Genomic DNA, 16,393 nt, shown 5'->3' on the forward strand with positions numbered 1-16,393 from the left:
CTTGTTTTAGAGGGGGAGAACAAGAAAAAAATAATTCTCTCCCTCTCTGTGCAGCGCCCCTTCAGAGCCCCTTCCATTTCTCCTCCCGCTTCGCTGAAGGGGCGCTGCGCAGAGAGGGAAAACTGTGCAGCGCATCTCCAGCGAAGCGAAGCCAGGAGAGCGAGAGGGGTGGGTGCGCACCGACCCCTCTCGCTCTCCAGGCTTCAGCGAAAGCAACGCGAAGCCTCTGGAGTGCAGCGGGAGCGCTCCCTCTGCGCGTCGGAGGCTTCGGGTTCCTTTTGCTGAAGCCATGGAGCCTGCACTTGCTCCATAAGATGCACACACATTTCCCCTTAATTTTTGGAGGGGGGAAAGTGCGTCTTATAGAGTGAAAAATACGGCAATTGCCCCTGTTATTGGATGATTTTCGGAAGCCGAACATCCGGCACAGCTTCCGGAATTGGCTGCAGGATGGTCTTGCAGCCAATGGGAAGCCACACATTTTGGAAGTCAAATGGACTTCTGGAACGGATTCCGTTTGACTTCCAAGGTATGTCTGTACTCAGCCCCCCCCTTTCCATGATGGGCAGATGGAGGACTAAGGGGCCAGGATTCAGGCGCATGAGTCAGTTGTCTCAATGGAGGTGCCAGTCGCCAACCTGGCGCCCAGAACCCTCCACGGAGTCAGGGTTGGACCCGCGCCAGTAGCAAAATGCGCCCGGGGAGTTTCGAACACTAAAGGAACTGACTTCTCCATGCCGGGTGGAGTCAGCCTGGGGGAGGCAGAGATGGTCACCAACTGAGGCGACTTTAAAAGAGGAGCCATGGAGGGAGAGGGCTGCCCATGGCTGCTCGCCACAATGGCAGCCACATTTCTGGGTGCCAGTTTCTGGAAGCCACAGGAGAGTTGCGCTTGTGCTCCGATCCTGCTTCCTAGTTGCTCTTGTGCTTCCCGGCTCCTCACGATGGGCATCTGTTTGGCCGCTGCGAGAACAGAAGGCTGGACTAGATGGGCCCCTGGCCTGGTCTTAGGGCCACGGGCTCTTCCTAGGTGCTAATGTTCAACATTCACCACGTTGGAGAAGGAGAAGCAGGATCAAGGTACGGAGATCTGTTCCAGAGATCCAGACCGTGGGGAGCCCCAAGAAATTAATAAATACAATTTGGTCTATAATTTGATCTTTTTTTTTTTTTTAGTTTTTTATTTTTAAACGAAGCATTGTGATTGGATTTAATTGGATGTTTTTTTATTGGAAAATCAATAAAAATGATTTGAAAGAAAGAAAGAGCTAGACAGTATTGCAACAAGTTGTGCCGGAGGTCTAATGGAAGTTAAGCTAAGTATGCACGAACAGATGATGTTTATGAATTCTGACTCCCTTTCTTTATGTAATTGCTGCACGCTGTATGTCATGGTTTGTCGTGTGGCAAATTGTAATGGTTGAAATCGTTATGGCCTTCGGTTAATACAATAAACTTTTGATTGATTGGAGAGAGAAAAAAACATTTACCACGTTGGCATCGCTGGCGAAGCCTATTTGCCAAGATGCCAGGAGCCCCCCATGGCTGCCTCCTGGGGCCTGGCTGCTTCCTGCAGGGGAGTTGAGGCCCATGACCCCCACCCCCAAAAGAAGAGGCTTGGAGGCTCCTCTCTGTGGGGCTGCCTGGCCTTCTTTGTCTCCCGTTTCTGGTGGGAAGGCGAAGCCCCTCAAGTACAGCCAGATCCTCTCTGTCACCCTGCGAAAGTTTCCTCCCACGTTTTTTATTCTGCCACAGGAAGTGACTCCCGTAATTCTACCTCTTAATCTCAAGCAGCCTAGCCTCCTATGTCACTTTGAGTTGATTTGTTATGTTAATTACTTAACAGCTAATGGGCTTTGTAATTAGCTCATGTGTGAAGGGGGGGGAATTGCCCACCTGCGTGCCAGCCTTGACAGCCTGAGACGCCACCTCTGTGAGGTGCCTGGGGATTTCATCCAAGGTGGGTGGCAGTGGGGAGGGGGGGGACAACAAAGGCAGAAATAGAACAGGCCAGCCCCCTGGGGGTGGGGGGGGTGTGAACTTTGGCAGGCCAAGTTCTCCTGCGCCCCACAGCCTTGTTTTTTGAGCAGTGGCCCATTTTACCGATGGGAACCTGCGCTGGCCCACCAATATGGGAGTCATTCAGTTCTCGCCCCCCCCCCAGTGTCTGGCTCTGTGGCTGTTCCTTCTTGAGAAATCCGGGGGGGGGGGAGGGTTGGCCCTCTTGGAGCCTCTCTCTGTGTGGGGCAGGAAAAGTGTTCCCAGGTGCCAGTTTCCAAACTGAGCCCAGGAGCCAAGAGGAGGAAAGGGGGCTGGGGACTTCTCTCCTCGCCCACAGTCCTCAATCCCAGCTTGTGCCCCCTTCCCTGCTGCTGTCCGTGGGTCTGAGCAGCCCGGGGGGCGTAAAACAGGAGGGCAGAGCAGCAGCGAGACTTTCCCTGAACCCCACTGAGCGTGTGGGTCCAGCAATCCTGGCCAGGAGGAGTGCCAAGCTGCTCAGATGACAGTGATGAGACAAAAGGTTTGCTTGAAGAGCATCTGTCAGCAAATGGAGCCAGAGAGAGCAAGAGAGAGGGAGAGAGAGGAGAGAAGAGAGAGAGAGAGAAAGAGAAAGAGAGAGAGAGGGTGCGCAAGAGAGAGAGAGAAAAGAGAGAGAGAGAGAGAGGCTCCTTACCTCTCTCGCCATGACCTAGCCACTGTGATCCATGCGACGGTCACCTCCAGACTGGATTATTGTAACTCGCTCTACGTGGGGCTGCCCTTAAGACTGACCCAGAAACTCCAGCGGGTTCAGAATGCTGCGGCAAGACTCCTTATGGGGTCTTCGCTGCGAGACCACATTCATCCGGTGCTATATCAGCTGCACTGGCTCCCGGTGGAGTACAGGATCAGGTTTAAGGTGCTGGTTTTAACCTTTAAAGCCCTATACGGCCTAGGACCCTCGTACCTACGGGACCGCCTCTCCTGGTATGCCCCACAGAGAAACTTACGGTCTTCAAATAAAAACATCTTGAAGGTCCCAGGCCACAGAGAAGTTAGGCTGGCCTCAACTAGAGCCAGGGCTTTTTCGGCTGTGGCTCCGACCTGGTGGAACACTCTGTCACAAGAGACTAGGGCCCTGCGGGACTTGACATCTTTCCGCAGGGCCTGCAAGACAGAGCTGTTCCGCCAGGCCTTTGGCCAGGGCACAGCCTGACTCCCTCCCTCGGCAATCTTTGCAGAGCTCTGGCCCAATGGTGGCCAGTGGCTTGAATTTAATTAATTTTATAATGAATGATTTTAGAGTGTTGTTTGTGTTGTACTTTTGTATTGTTTTATTGTTGTTAGCCGCCCTGAGCCCGGCTTCGGCTGGGGAGGGCGGGATATAAATAAAATTTATTATTATTATTATTATCAGAGAGAGCACTTCAGAGGGAACAGACGCAGTCCACCTCCTCCCTGGAAAGGCCTCAAAGGGCAGCCGGGGAGGGGCAGAGCGGCCGGTCTGGTAGCCGGCCCCTCTCCAGGACACGCCTTGCGCTGGACTCAGAGAACCAGAGAACGGTAGGGTTGGAAGGGACCCCTGAGGGTCATCTAGCCCAACCCCTGCAATGCAGGAATCTCTGCTAAAGCATCCCTGACAGTTGGCCCTCCATCCTCTGCTAAAAAACCTCCAAGGAAGGAGAGTCGGCCACCTCCCGAGGGAGGACTGTCCCACTGCCCCACAGCTCTTCCTGTGAGAAGGGGTTTCCGGATGTTTCGTCAGAATCTCCTTTCTTGGAACTTGAAGGCATTGGTTCATAGGCACCCACGTTCTGCACCAGTCCAGAGACATCTTTGTTCTTCAAACTGGGATGCTTTGGCAGCGGCAGATGTTTTCTACACGTAGAACATGTGCCCCATCACTGGCGGCTTCTTCCTTGCTGGCCAGTGAACTTAAGATGCCTTAATTTTCCAAGATTTGATGGAAGCTCGCCTTCCTGCAAAATCTCACCTGCAGCCTGGCTGCTCGAGAGATGAGCGAGAGGTTTCTAGTCTTTTCCTAGCAGGGCTTAGGACTGGATGGGCAGCCAAGCTGGGGAGGAGGCCCTGGGGGTTTCTTCCAGCTGAGAAGGATCTTCTCCTGTTGAAGAATCACAACACAGGCATCCTGGCCCCATCAGCCAGCTTTCCTCAGTCGCTGGAATTTTCTTTTGCCCCCCAAATCATGTGGCTTGCAACACAAAAATAGCAATGCTTTCTTATTATGAGGGGAGGGTCCCAATATGAGATGATCAACATTGTTGGCATTAAATGCTGGTTTCCAAAAGGAGAGAAGAGGGGGGGGGTTCCTGCTTTGTTGCAAGGGGATGCTTGGCTCCCTTTCTGCCAACTGCAGGAACCCCAGAACTGGATTTGAGTTGGGGAAGCCCGTCAAGTGCAAAGGCTCAGAAATGGCACACAAACCGCCTCAAAGCTTTGGGGCACATTTGCAAGGCCTTCAGGCGAGATCCACTTCCCCTCCTTGGCGTAGCCTCTTCCACCCCTCCCTTAACGCCTAGGGCACAGGACCCCTTGGAGGGGACTGGCTGGCGGGGAAGCGATTCCTTCCACTTAAATATCAAACACAAAATCTCTCCCGGCTCGCCCTCTTTCCGTTGGCTGTCTAGGTGGGTAGAAGTCACCTTCTCCATGGATGGAGCTTTTCATCCTTTTATCGGTTTGATTAAAGATGAAGAAGAGAGGTGCTGTTCTTCTATAATTATCTGCAGCACTCAGAAAAAGAGGGATAAAAAGGGAACAAGGAGCTTTGGGGGTCTTTTCTTCCTGCTTTGTGCTGTGGGGGGTCTCCAGCCTCTCTGGCCCACTCCAATCTCTCCCCCCACCCAAGCCAGGCAGATCTCTGGAGTCCTCTGCTCTCTCCAGCTGGGAGTTCCTTTGCAAGGTGGGGTCCCGCCTTTCCACTCCCAGGAAATGGGCAGCGCCTTCCTTGCCTCTGAAAGCATGGATATTCTCAGGTAGACAAAGAGATGAAGTGGCCAAGAACCCCTTTCCATATGGGAGAACGAAGACCCCCTAGGAGATACCTCTTTCTCTCTGGGCTGCTCTGCAGCGCCTGTGCTCCTCAGCCTCCCCCATCCAGGACACTGTCTCCCTTCTTGTTTGCGTCCTTAGAATCACGAGATTGTAGAGTTGGAAAGGGCACCAGGGTCATCTAGTCCAACCCCCCTGCAAAGCAGGGATCTCAGCTGAAGCATCCCTGACAGATGGTCAGCCAACCTCTGCTTAAAAACCTCCAAGGAAGGGCAGTTGACCACCTTCCACTGCCCAACAGCTCTTACTGCCAGAAAGTTCTTCCTGATATTTAGTCAGGAACTTATGACTTGAAGCCATGGGTTCGAGTCCTGCCCTCCAGAGCAGAAGAAAACAAGCTTGTCCCCTCTTCCGTGTGACTGTGCTTGAGATATTTGAAGAGGGCTCTCGTATCTCCTCTCAGTCTCCTGTTTTCCAGGCTAAACATACCCAGCGCCTTCGACCGCTCCTCAGAAGGCTGGGTGGGCAAGTGGGGTATTTGCGATCTCCCCCTTCTTGCCCCGCTGGGGCCGCCTGCCTTTCCCCAGTGGAGTTGAGGCTGGGGCAAGCCAGACTCTGTCCTGGAGCCTGTTTTCAATCCTATTTTTTTTGGGGGGGGGGCTGTCCTTGAATGTGGGGAGGCATCAAAGCACGTGTCCCAGGAGACCCGTCAGCAGCTGCAAAATGCCTCTGTGGCCGCAGGGCAGCTGTGCATTTTGCAGTCTAATCTGGGTTCAATCTGCTTCTTGCCCCTGACCCCCTTCCTCCGGGGGGGGGGGGGCTTACGAAGCATAGCCAGTGTTGAAAGTAATAAGTTGGTTTGTGGGTTCACAGTTGCGGCACAATATTATCTCCGTATGGAAAAATAATTGACTGGAGCTGATTGTATAATTAGGCTCTGTCCTTTTTTGTAATATGATGTATGGATTAACTGAATTATTGTTCTCCTTGATTACATGTATAATTGGAATGGGTGCATAATTATGTGCCTGGATGTGTGTGTATAAATTTAAAGGGGGGAAGAGGCATTCAGGAAAAGTGCAACGCAAGGCAGCGCTACTTAGGAGATAATGCGGATTATGAATGGGCTGTGAGAATAGCAGTCTAATTGTGTTGACAAAGCAATCGGCTGCATTTCAGGAGGGCGTTCGCCTGCCTTGCTGTTCTAGAGTTGCCCCCCCTCCCAGCTTTCTCCAGCCCACCTCGTTTTCAAAGGAGCACCCTGAATTTCCCAGCCACGGCCGTCTTTTCCCAGCCAGTGCTGTGGGCTGGGAGCTTGTCTGCAGACGAGTGAGAACACACGAAGGCATGTGAGCCGCATGTGCTTAAAAGGGATGAAAGAGCCCGTCCCCCGTCCCTCAGAGTGACTTTGAAGATCCTCTTATATTCAGGCACTCAACCAGATTTCCCCACCTTTTCATGCGGTGTCATCACTTAGGGAGGTGAACTGGCACGCTGTGCAGGTCACGGCTGCCTGTGGCCTAAGGGGGCTTTGGGGCGGTCTGCCTCCCCCCTCCGCTGCTTGGCAGGTCTTTGTACCAAGGCTGCTTCTGACACCTTTCAGCAAGTTATTCAAAACAACCCAGTAAGGCGCCCCCATGCCCACTCGCCCTCTTCAGCACAGTGCTTGAAATCCCCAAGTGCATTTGCGACTGGCACGGGTCCAGTTGCTCCCACACGGAGATCTCTGGGTACCAGGTTGGCGCCTGACATCTCCCCCTGGCTGGCTCCTCTGACTTTCTTGAGCAGGGAAGCGGAAGAGCTTATTTGTTGCATCTGTCTCCCAGCTTTTTCTCCAAGGAGTCCATGGTTCACTCGCTCCTTACTTAATCCGCACAACAACCCTGTGAGGAAGGTTCAGAGGCCACGACTGACTCCAAGGTCACCCTGTGAGCATCACAACTGAGGGGGATTTGAACCCTGATCTCCCAGGTCCTAGTCCGACACTCTCACCACCCCACCCCACTGGCTCACAGGTTCTGAAATATTTTCCTGGAAACTTGAATTTGTCTGATGTTTCAATGTGTTGTAAACTGCATTGAGCTTTTTCTTTAAAATATAAAGCAGTCTAGAAATGAAATAGGGACGCGGGTGGCGCTGTGGGTTAAACCACAGAGCCTGGGACTTGCCGATCAGAAGGTCGGCGGTTCAAATCCCCACGACGGGGTGAGCTCCCGTTGTTCGGTCCCTGCTCCTGCCCACCTAGCAGTTCAAAAGCATGTCAAAGTGCAAGTAGATAAATAGGTACCACTCCAGCGGGAAGGTAAATGGTGTTTCCGTGCGCTGCCCTGGTTTGCCAGAAGTGGCTTAGTCATGCTGGCCACATGACCCGGAAGATGTACGCCGGGTCCCTCGGCCAGTAAAGCGAGATGAGCGCCGCAAACCCAGAGTCGGCCACGACTGGACCTAATGTTCAGGGGTCCCTTTACCTTTACCTTTAGAAATGAAATGGATGATGATGGTGATAATTCCTGTTGCAAAAAAGGTGCCTAGACATTCCGTTAAGACGACAACCGAAACCTACGTTCAAGGCTCCGTTTGGCGATTCACTTATATACCTGAGTTTCTAGCGCTGCTTAAGAACCTACGAAGAGCTTGCTGCAAGCAGGATCCGAGCCCAAGAGCAACTCTCCCGTCCTGCGGTTCCCATTAACTGGCATTCAGGAGCATGTCTGCCTCCCTCTGTGGCTGGCATCTTCCTGGGCAGAGGGCTTCAGCCAGCCAGCTCAGCTTCCAGGCGCCTTGCTCAGAGCTGAGGCTCCTGCCCTCCTTGCTTTGGGCCCATCACGGCAGCCCCCTTCAGGGACTTTTAAAGTGTGTGATGTCGTATTGTGCTTTTACTGTATTTTTGTTGGGAGCCGCCCAGAGTGGCTGGGGCAACCCAGTCGGATGGGCGGCATATTAGTAATATTAATAAACGCGGGGTGTGTGTGTGTGTGTGTGTGCACTCGCCAACTTCACCATCGAGTTGGCACTCCTTGGCCAGTCCAGGGCACCAGCTACCGCAGCCTTTTCTTTGTTGATTCCTCGCTGAGGGCTAGCTCCTTGGGGGAGAGTTGGCGCTGTTGGAATGGCTTTTGGGGGGAGGGAGAGGAAGAGGGAGTGCCGCCCTTCCCCTCCCCTTCTGTGTAAAAGTTGCCGTAGCAACTTTTGGTGCCGAAAGCAGCTTATAGGCAGCGTGACATAATAGCCCAGCGTTGGATCGCGGCTGAGTTTAGTTAGCCTCCTTGCTGTTATATTGATTTTTAATGTTTATTTGCAAAACCTCCAAACACATGTCCAGGTTCTTGAACAGCTTCCCAGAAAGCCGCCTCGCAGTGTGCTGCCCCCCAATATGAAATACCATTTTTACCGGCCGGCCGCGCAGCATTTAATGGCGGCTGACAGGGACATGTTTAAGGGCAATCTGTATCGGGCACTTAAACGTTTCTATTATGTCTCTCCTGGCGCAGATCATTGAATTTTGCCGTGTTCTCGGGGCTACAAAAGGCTGGCTTTTGAGAAGCCTCCGGAAAGGCTCTGGCATCCCTGGACCTGACTCTTTATTGCCCTTTTCCTGCCTTTCAGGCAGTGACCCGTTAATTGGCCTTTGCAAGCTCACTCGGCGGGATTCTTAGGAGATAAATACAAGAGCCAAAACCGAAGAGGATTAGGAGGAGGGACCCTGGAAGTGCCAGGCAAGGCGGCCCTTTGCCACCCCTTGTGCATTCCCGTCTCCCTTGTATTGCCACCTTTCCTCAAAGGGGAGTCGCTCCATCCCCAGATAGTGTGGCCGTCCTCTGACTTCCAGGGGTCCAGGTCACAGTTTGCGGAGCCCCAGTCTCCCCCCAGCTCCCTCCAAGCAAGCCAGACCCCTTTCCACGAAGAGGCTTCTCTCCCCAAGGCAGAGCGAGCTCTTCAAGGGCGGCTGGTGCTGGAGCAACAGCCTGGGCTCAGCGCGGAGCTGTCCATGGTGCTGCTGACTCCTGCAGGCCTGGCCCAGACGGAGCCTGGGGATGCTGAGCAGAACAGGCAGCCGCTCAGCCCCCTTCCTATACTCGAAGGGCCTTCCTATCGAAGGTGGAGTAAGCTTGTCTCCTGCTGCTCCAGAGGGGAGAACCAGAACCAATGGATTAAGAGGACCAGAAAGGAGATTCCGACCGAACCTTAGGAGAAATGTACTGGCAGGAAGAGCTGTCTACCTGTGGGGTGGAAGGTGGTGGACTCTCCTTCCCTGGAAGTTTTTCAGCAGAGGCTGGACGGTCATCTGTCAGGGATGCTTTAGTTGAGATTCCTGCATTGCAGGGGGTGGACTAGAGGACCCCTGGGGGTACCTTCCAGCTCTACAATTCTGTGATTCTATAGGGATGTCTCCGCTAGGGCGAGTTACAGGGTAGGGAGCCGTGTTAGTCTGCTGTAGTCAAAACAAAATAAAAAAATTCCTTCCAGTAGCACCTTAGAGACCAACTAAGTTTGTTCTTGGTATGAGCTTCCAGATACGAGTGCATGCACACTTCTTCTTCAGGTATCTGAAGAAGTGTGCACGCACACGAAAGCTCATACCAATAACAGACTTAGCTGGTCTCTAAGGTGCTACTGGAAGGAATTTTTTTATTTTGTTTCGATAGGGCTGGGCAATATATCAGTATTGTGTTATCACTTTCATAATTCTTCAGCTAGCAATATATTATGAATCATGATGTGTGTTAGGGGCTGGGCGATACATCCTCGGAAACTGGTCTGAAGTCCATATCGTGATATCAGTTTCATAATTTTTTGACCTGGCAACATATTGCAAATTGTGTTTGTGTGTGTGCTATGCAAAAATCACAAAGTGGGGGGAAACCGTGAAGCCAGCTGGTGCTCCATAGCTCCATCCTTATTTCAGACATTGAGATATATCAATATATTGTGATGTTTAGCTGGGTGATATAAGGCAATGTTGGGAACCTGCTGGGGTGGCCGGGCCAGGTTTGCTGGCGCTCTGCTTCTTCCCCAGAGATTGCCTGGGGGGTGGAGGTTGGTGCTGCTTCTTCTGAGTCAGGCGCTGGCTTTGGGGGAAAGGAGCCCTTTCCGCTCCTCAGGGCAAAAGCCAGATCTGTGCTGCCGCCTCCAGGGAAGGGGGAATTTAGTTGGTTCTTAAGTATGTCCTGCAACATCTCCTGTATTTGGGGGATGAGATATGTGCTGTTTGCTGAGATTTAAGCCTTGGGCTCTCTGACTTGCGAGCCCAGGAGACGCTTCCAGGGGCAAAGCCGGGTTGCCTTGCGACGACATAACTCAGATCCACAGTGTATTTATGGCTGGCTTTCTTCAGCGCAAGCTCTGATGTCCGGCTGTAAATTATTCTGGCACCGGCTAAATAATAGAAGCGCTTCCATCCTCCAGGCCCCTTTCCCCTGCCAGCCTGTCCTGCCGGCAGAGGAGGAGGACGAGGGGAGAGGCCCCCCCTTTCCAAATCCCTTTCCAAATTTCCACTCCCTGAGCAGCCCTTTCTGAGGTGCAAGACTTTCCCCCTGACCCGACTGGGGATCCACATCACTTGAATGCGCGAGGGGAGGTTTCTTAGATTGTTGCTAGAAAGCTTGGCTCTGGCTTGGCAGCGTCTTCTGCCCAGCTGCCCTGGATCCAGTTTCAGAAGGCACCGGCGGGCACCCCAGAGAGGGCATGCTGCAGGGCCGCTGGCATCCTTGGCTGCTGCTGCCATTGCCCCCCCCCCCAATACTTTGGGAAGCCAGAGCCTCTCCAAATGAAGGCCCTCCCTGCCTTTCTGCCTGCCTGCCTGCAGAGGTCTGGAAGGGGCCAGGAGGGATGAAAGGAGCCTTCTCTGCAGTAATGCTAATTATTTTTCTCCTCCTCGGGTTCGTTTGTTCGTTGGAGCTGCACATTAAGTGTCTGCCTTGAAGCAAATGGGGCACGGGCTCCGTATCTGCAGAGCCAAGCCTCTCCACAACAAAGGCCTCTTCTGCAGCCCCCCTCCCCTCCCCGTGGGGCGTCCAGGAGGCAGCCTCAAGGTCTCAGCTTTCCACAGCAGCCTCTGCGCCCCCTCCCCCTCCTGGCTTTCCAGAGGGCAGCTGTGGGGCTCCTGCTTTCCTCCCTCCCACCCCACATGCCACTAGGGGAGGTCGGGAGGCAAGCTGCAGTCTAGGCTGCTCATTTAGGTTAGAGATGGCAGGACTACCTAGGCTGCTGGCCAGCAAGGAAGCCTCGCTTTGACTTTCATGCTCTGGTTGGGGGGGGACATGGCTGCCCCCCTTGGGGTGGGAGGCGTCAGGAACCCTGGGGTAGAGCATCCTTGGCCCTCAGGAGGGAGAGGCACAGGCAGGCAGTCATGTCATGGGAGGGGAGGTTTGAGAATCCTAGAACAGAGCCGTGGAGTTGGAAGGGATCTAGTCCAGGGGTCGGCAAGGCTTACCTCGCCTGGGCCGGTTCACTCCAGCGGAGACCCCTCCATGGGCCGCATTGCAAGCACACCCACGATTTCTGGCGTCTGCGCAGATCTGATTTCCGCCGCCGCAGAAGCAAGTCCCCATGCTTCGCCGCTCCGGTTTAGCGCAGCGTGTGGGGGACTTGGCAAGCGGGTGGCTCAGTTTGGGGGTGGCTCATGGGCCGGATAAACGACCCCCATGGGCCGCTTGTGGCTCATGGGCCTTAGGTTGCCTACCCCTGATCTAGTCCAGCCACCCGCCATGCAGACTGGGTCTTGAGGACAGATCCTGTGCAGCCTCCTTGCCTCCTCCTCCCTCCGGTAGAGTTTCACACACACACAAGCAGACACACGCACATGTCCTTTGGTTTGGCTGGTCTGGGTTGTGGGGTCTTCTTGGCCAGCTCAGGACTTCCGGCCTGTCTTCTGTGGGGTGGGAAAGAAGAAGGCAAAGAGAGATGCAGCCCCCCCCATGCACTGGCCTCCTTCCTTAGCCAGCCCCCCCTCCATCCCTTGATGGCACCTTCAGAGGAGTGAGGACGGTGCCCAGAGGTGCCCCTCCCTTCTGGGAGTCTGGGGGCCCTTGGGGAGAGACCTTTGGGTGCTGCATCAGCTGCTGTGCTTAGGGGGAGCAGAAGGAGGCTGCTGTTGGGGGTGTGTGTGGTTTGCTTCCAAGGCAAAGCCTCCTTTAATTGTGACATTTCATTTATTGCCTCCATCCCCTCCTCCATCCCAAGGGAGGCCCAAAGTGGCAAATGGCCAACAACTCAATTAACACAAATATCGGAATCATCTCCGTGGCGAAACGAGTCTCGCGTCGGCGCTGCCTCCAGGTCAGGACAATAATGATAAGACAACAAGTCCATGGAGCCCTCCTGGCCTCCACGTCCCCACTCATTTGCTGCCCCACAATCAGCCGGTGGCGCCTGGAGCCCTTCCTCTCTCCCAGGGGGGCCTTGGCTAAGGACTCTTTGTCCTGCAGAGGGAAAAGGGGACTGTGCTCAAAACTGGGGGCGCTTGTTAGCTTGGGGGGCTTTGGCCCCTGCAGTCTGGTGTCTCCTGCCCCAAACGTTGGCCGATCCGGGGAGTGGGGGGCTGGGGGGACCTTTGGGTTGGAGCTCCCCATCCAGCTGCTTGGAGCAGGCACAGGCAAACTCGGCCCTCCAGATGTTTGGGACTGCCACTCCCATCATCCCTGACTACTGGTCCTGTTAGCTAGGGATGTTGGGAGTTGTAGTCCCAAAACATCTGGAGGGCCGAGTTTGCCTAGGCCTGGCTTGGAGCATTCAGAGAATCGTAGAGTCTGAAAGGAATGTGAGGATCATCTTAGTCCCCTGCAAACTTTTTCAGCAGGGGGCAGGTCCACTGTCCCTCAGACCTTGTGGGGGGGCAGACTATATTTTTGGGGGGAAATGAATGAATTCCTATGCCCCACAAATAACCCAGAGATGTATTTTAAATAAAAGGACACATTCTACTCATGTACAAACATGCTGATTCCTGGACCATTTGCAGGCCTGATTTAGAAGGCGATTGGACCGGATCTGACCCCCGGGCCTTAGTTTGCCTACGCATGTCCTAGTCCAGCCGCCTGCAATGCAGGAATATGCTGCTGTCCCATAAGGGGAATGGACCTGCAACCTTCGTGTTAGCGGAACCACGCTCTAGCCAGCTGAGCTGTCCAGGCAGTCCTTCTCTCTGATCTGCTGCTGCCCCGCTTTCTGGGAGGCTGAGAATAGGAGCTGCCTGGTGTATGCCCCCGGGCGAGCGGGCACCGTGGGGGTTGGGTAGGAGCCAGGCTGAGCGGTGTTTGCATAGCTAATGGACTTGCTAAGCTTGGATTTAAGTGAGGGTTAATTTGGAGCACCTTGAGCTCTGCGCTCCTGCTACCTGGGAAGCCGCTCTGTCGCACACGCAGATATGTAATAATTTATTGGTCTGTTTGCCTGCAGCCTCTTCCCCCGCGGAGGATGCAGGGAGGAGGGTCCTGCGCTGGCAACTCTGCAGACCTTTGCAATACTGGGAGGAGGACAGAGGCATTTATAATAAATAAAGGTTAGGCAATGCCGGGAGGCTGCGGAGGAGAGCTGAGCAAACTCCCAAGTATCCATAGGGGAGGGGGGTGGCGTTTCCCAAATGCTGGGCGCAGATTGTGGCCTGGTTCTTTCCCTCATGCTCCAACCCCCCCCCCAGCCTTGCTTTAGCCAGGCAGCATCTGAGGGCATGTTTGGCAAGGTCTTTGTCGCCCGAGGAGGTTTTTCCGTGGATTCTTTTGCACGGACGGAGAGCGCAGTTGGTAGAGCGTGAGATTGTTCATCTCAGGGTTGTGTGTTCGAGTCTTGTGTTGGGCAAAAGATTCCTGCATTGCAGGGGGTTGGCCTAGATGACCCCCGTGGTCCTGATTCTATGACTGATAGCACCACCAGCCCAGAAGAAGGTTTTCTCCCAGGTGTGTGCCCTCCCTGGGGCTGCTTGTGGGCACCTGTTCCAATCAGCTGGCAGCTCTTGGTGCCAGCTTTGTGTGGGGCATTTGTGGGTGGAGATGTCAATCTGCAGGCTGGATGTGTGGCCCCTCCAGATCTCGCCTGTGGCCCCCAGAAGGGAGGGCTTTCTTCCCCCTCCCTGGCTGAGTGTTTGAGCACAAGGTTGCCCGCCCAGAGCTTGAGGGAGTTTCCTGGCTCAGCTGACTGTTGCTGTTGGATTTGAGTAGCTTCTGCTCAAAAGGCTTTATTTGCTTTCTTATTTACTCATTCCGTTTATATCTGGCCCTGCCTCCCCAAGGAGCCTAGGGCAGCAAACAAGCGCGAGGAAGCGGCTTAGAAACAATTCCAAAGCAGACACAGCCTGGGAAAGGTCTGCCCTTAAATGCCTCCTTGGGAGGAGAAGGTCTTCAGCGGCCACCAAAAGTCAGCAGAGTCTGCTCCTGCCTCATATTTGAGGGGGGAATCCTAAAAGGGCAGAGGAGCCGCCACACGCCAGCCCGAGAGCTGAATTGGGTGGCGCAGGCCTCCCAGTAAGAGAGTCTCTGCAGGACGTCCTCCCTTGCAGAGCTCCGTGTTCGATTGGGCAGAGAGAAGGGGCAATCGAGCATCTTTCGGGTCTCCTGGTCCCAAGCTGCCTGGGCTTTTTGCACACCAAAAACGAGCAGCTTCAACTTTCCCTGCTCCCCAATGGGCAGCCAGTGCAGTTTTTCCAGCGGCAAGTTAAAATGTTGGCGAGATCCTGCCCTAGTGAGCAGCTGGGTGATTTGCACCAGGGCAGCCCTGCCTAGAGCACATTGCGGGGTTCAAGCCCAGAAGTTGCCTGCGCATGGATGACCGGGGGGGGGGGAGGCTGGCCCAGAAACATATCATCCCTGTCGGGATGATGCCTTGCCCCCAATCTCCCCATAGCCTCTCCCAGGGGCTTCGTAGAGATGCCAAGCAGCATTGAGGGCAAGATGGTGCCCTCTGCTTTGGTGCCATGCCCAGGCCTGTGCCCAGATCGAAACAGGCTTCCTCCAGTCTTCTGCGTCCAGCCTGGCTCTGCGCCACGGCCAGCGGCTGCCCCCGACTCCGGCCTTTGAGCCCTGGTTGTGCCCTGGGGCTCCCCCTCGGCAGCTGTCAGAGACGTTCAGCCGTGATGGGCTGGCTGGCAGCTCTGATGGGCTCCGAGTGGGAGAAGCGACCTGCTTTTCCAGGTATGCCTCGGCCTCTGTGCTGGCATGTGCCAGGAGAAGTGTGTGTGTGGGGGGGGGGTGTCACAGCAAAGCAGCTTGCCTTGGAGGCAGGGGCCGGGGTGGGGGGCAGGCAGTGCCGAAACAGGTGACCTCCGTGTTAAAGCCCCTGCACTGGGTGCCCATCTGCTCCCCAGCCAGGTTTAGGGGCCTTGCCTTAATTTACAAAGCCCTGGACGGCTTGCCCCCCCCCCAGAAGAGGAGGTTAAGGGGTGATATGATAGCCATGTTCAAATATATAAAAGGATGTCACATAGAGGAGGGAGAAATGTTGTTTTCTGCTGCTCCAGAGAAGCGGACACGGAGCAATGGATCCAAACTACAAGAAAGAAGATTCCACCTAAACATGAGGAAGAACTTCCTGACAGTAAGAGCTGTTTGACAGTGGAATTTGCTGCCAAGGAGTGTGGTGGAGTCTCCTTCTTTGGAGGTCTTTAAGCAGAGGCTTGACAACCATATGTCAGGAGTGCTCTGATGGTGTTTCCTGCTTGGCAGGGGGTTGGACTCGATGGCCCTTGTGGTCTCTTCCAACTCTATGATTCTATGATATCCCGGCTCAGTCACTCAGATCACCTGCAGGAACGTCGCTGGTCGTTCCCCAAGTTGGTGAGGCTCCCTTGACAAGGACAAGGAGCTGAGCCTTTAATGTCATTGGCCTAGCCCTGTGGAACTCCCTGCCACTGCAGATCCAGTAGGTGCCAACTTTTAAATGCCAGATGAAAACTCCTATTCTGCCAGAACCCTACACAGGCAGTGCGGAGCTCATCTTTCCGCAACAGCTAACTGATGTCTGTTTTTAACATTTCGGTAGTTGTTTAATATACAGTTGTATACTGCTTTGATTTTTCATTTTAATGATTTCGCGGGTGGCGCTGTGGGTAAAAGCCTCAGCGCCTAGGGCTTGCCGATCGAAAGGTCGGCGGTTCGAATCCCCGCGGCGGGGTGCGCTCCCGTTGCTCGGTCCCAGCGCCTGCCAACCTAGCAGTTCGAAAGCACCCCCGGGTGCAAGTAGATAAATAGGGACCGCTTACTGGTGGGAAGGTAAACGGCGTTTCCGTGTGCTGCGCTGGCTCGCCAGATGCAGCTTGTCATGCTGGCCACGTGACCCGGAAGTGTCTCCGGACAGCGCTGGCCCCCGGCCTCTTAAGTGAGATGGGCGTGCAACCCCAGAGTCTGGCAAGACTGGCCTGTACGGGCAGGGGTACCTTTACCTTTACCTAATTATTTTTTTACAAATAAAT

The 16,393-nt window shown here is 54.3% G+C and overlaps 1 protein-coding gene across 1 annotated transcript in view; it reads left to right on the top strand.

The window, feature by feature from the left end:
* The window catches only part of SND1 (staphylococcal nuclease and tudor domain containing 1), a 237,003-nt gene that overhangs the window by 79,077 nt on the left and 141,533 nt on the right, over positions 1-16,393 (top strand). The window lies entirely within an intron of this gene.

This window comes from Podarcis raffonei, chromosome 10 (genome assembly GCF_027172205.1).
Source record: "Podarcis raffonei isolate rPodRaf1 chromosome 10, rPodRaf1.pri, whole genome shotgun sequence".
NCBI lineage: Eukaryota > Metazoa > Chordata > Lepidosauria > Squamata > Lacertidae > Podarcis > Podarcis raffonei.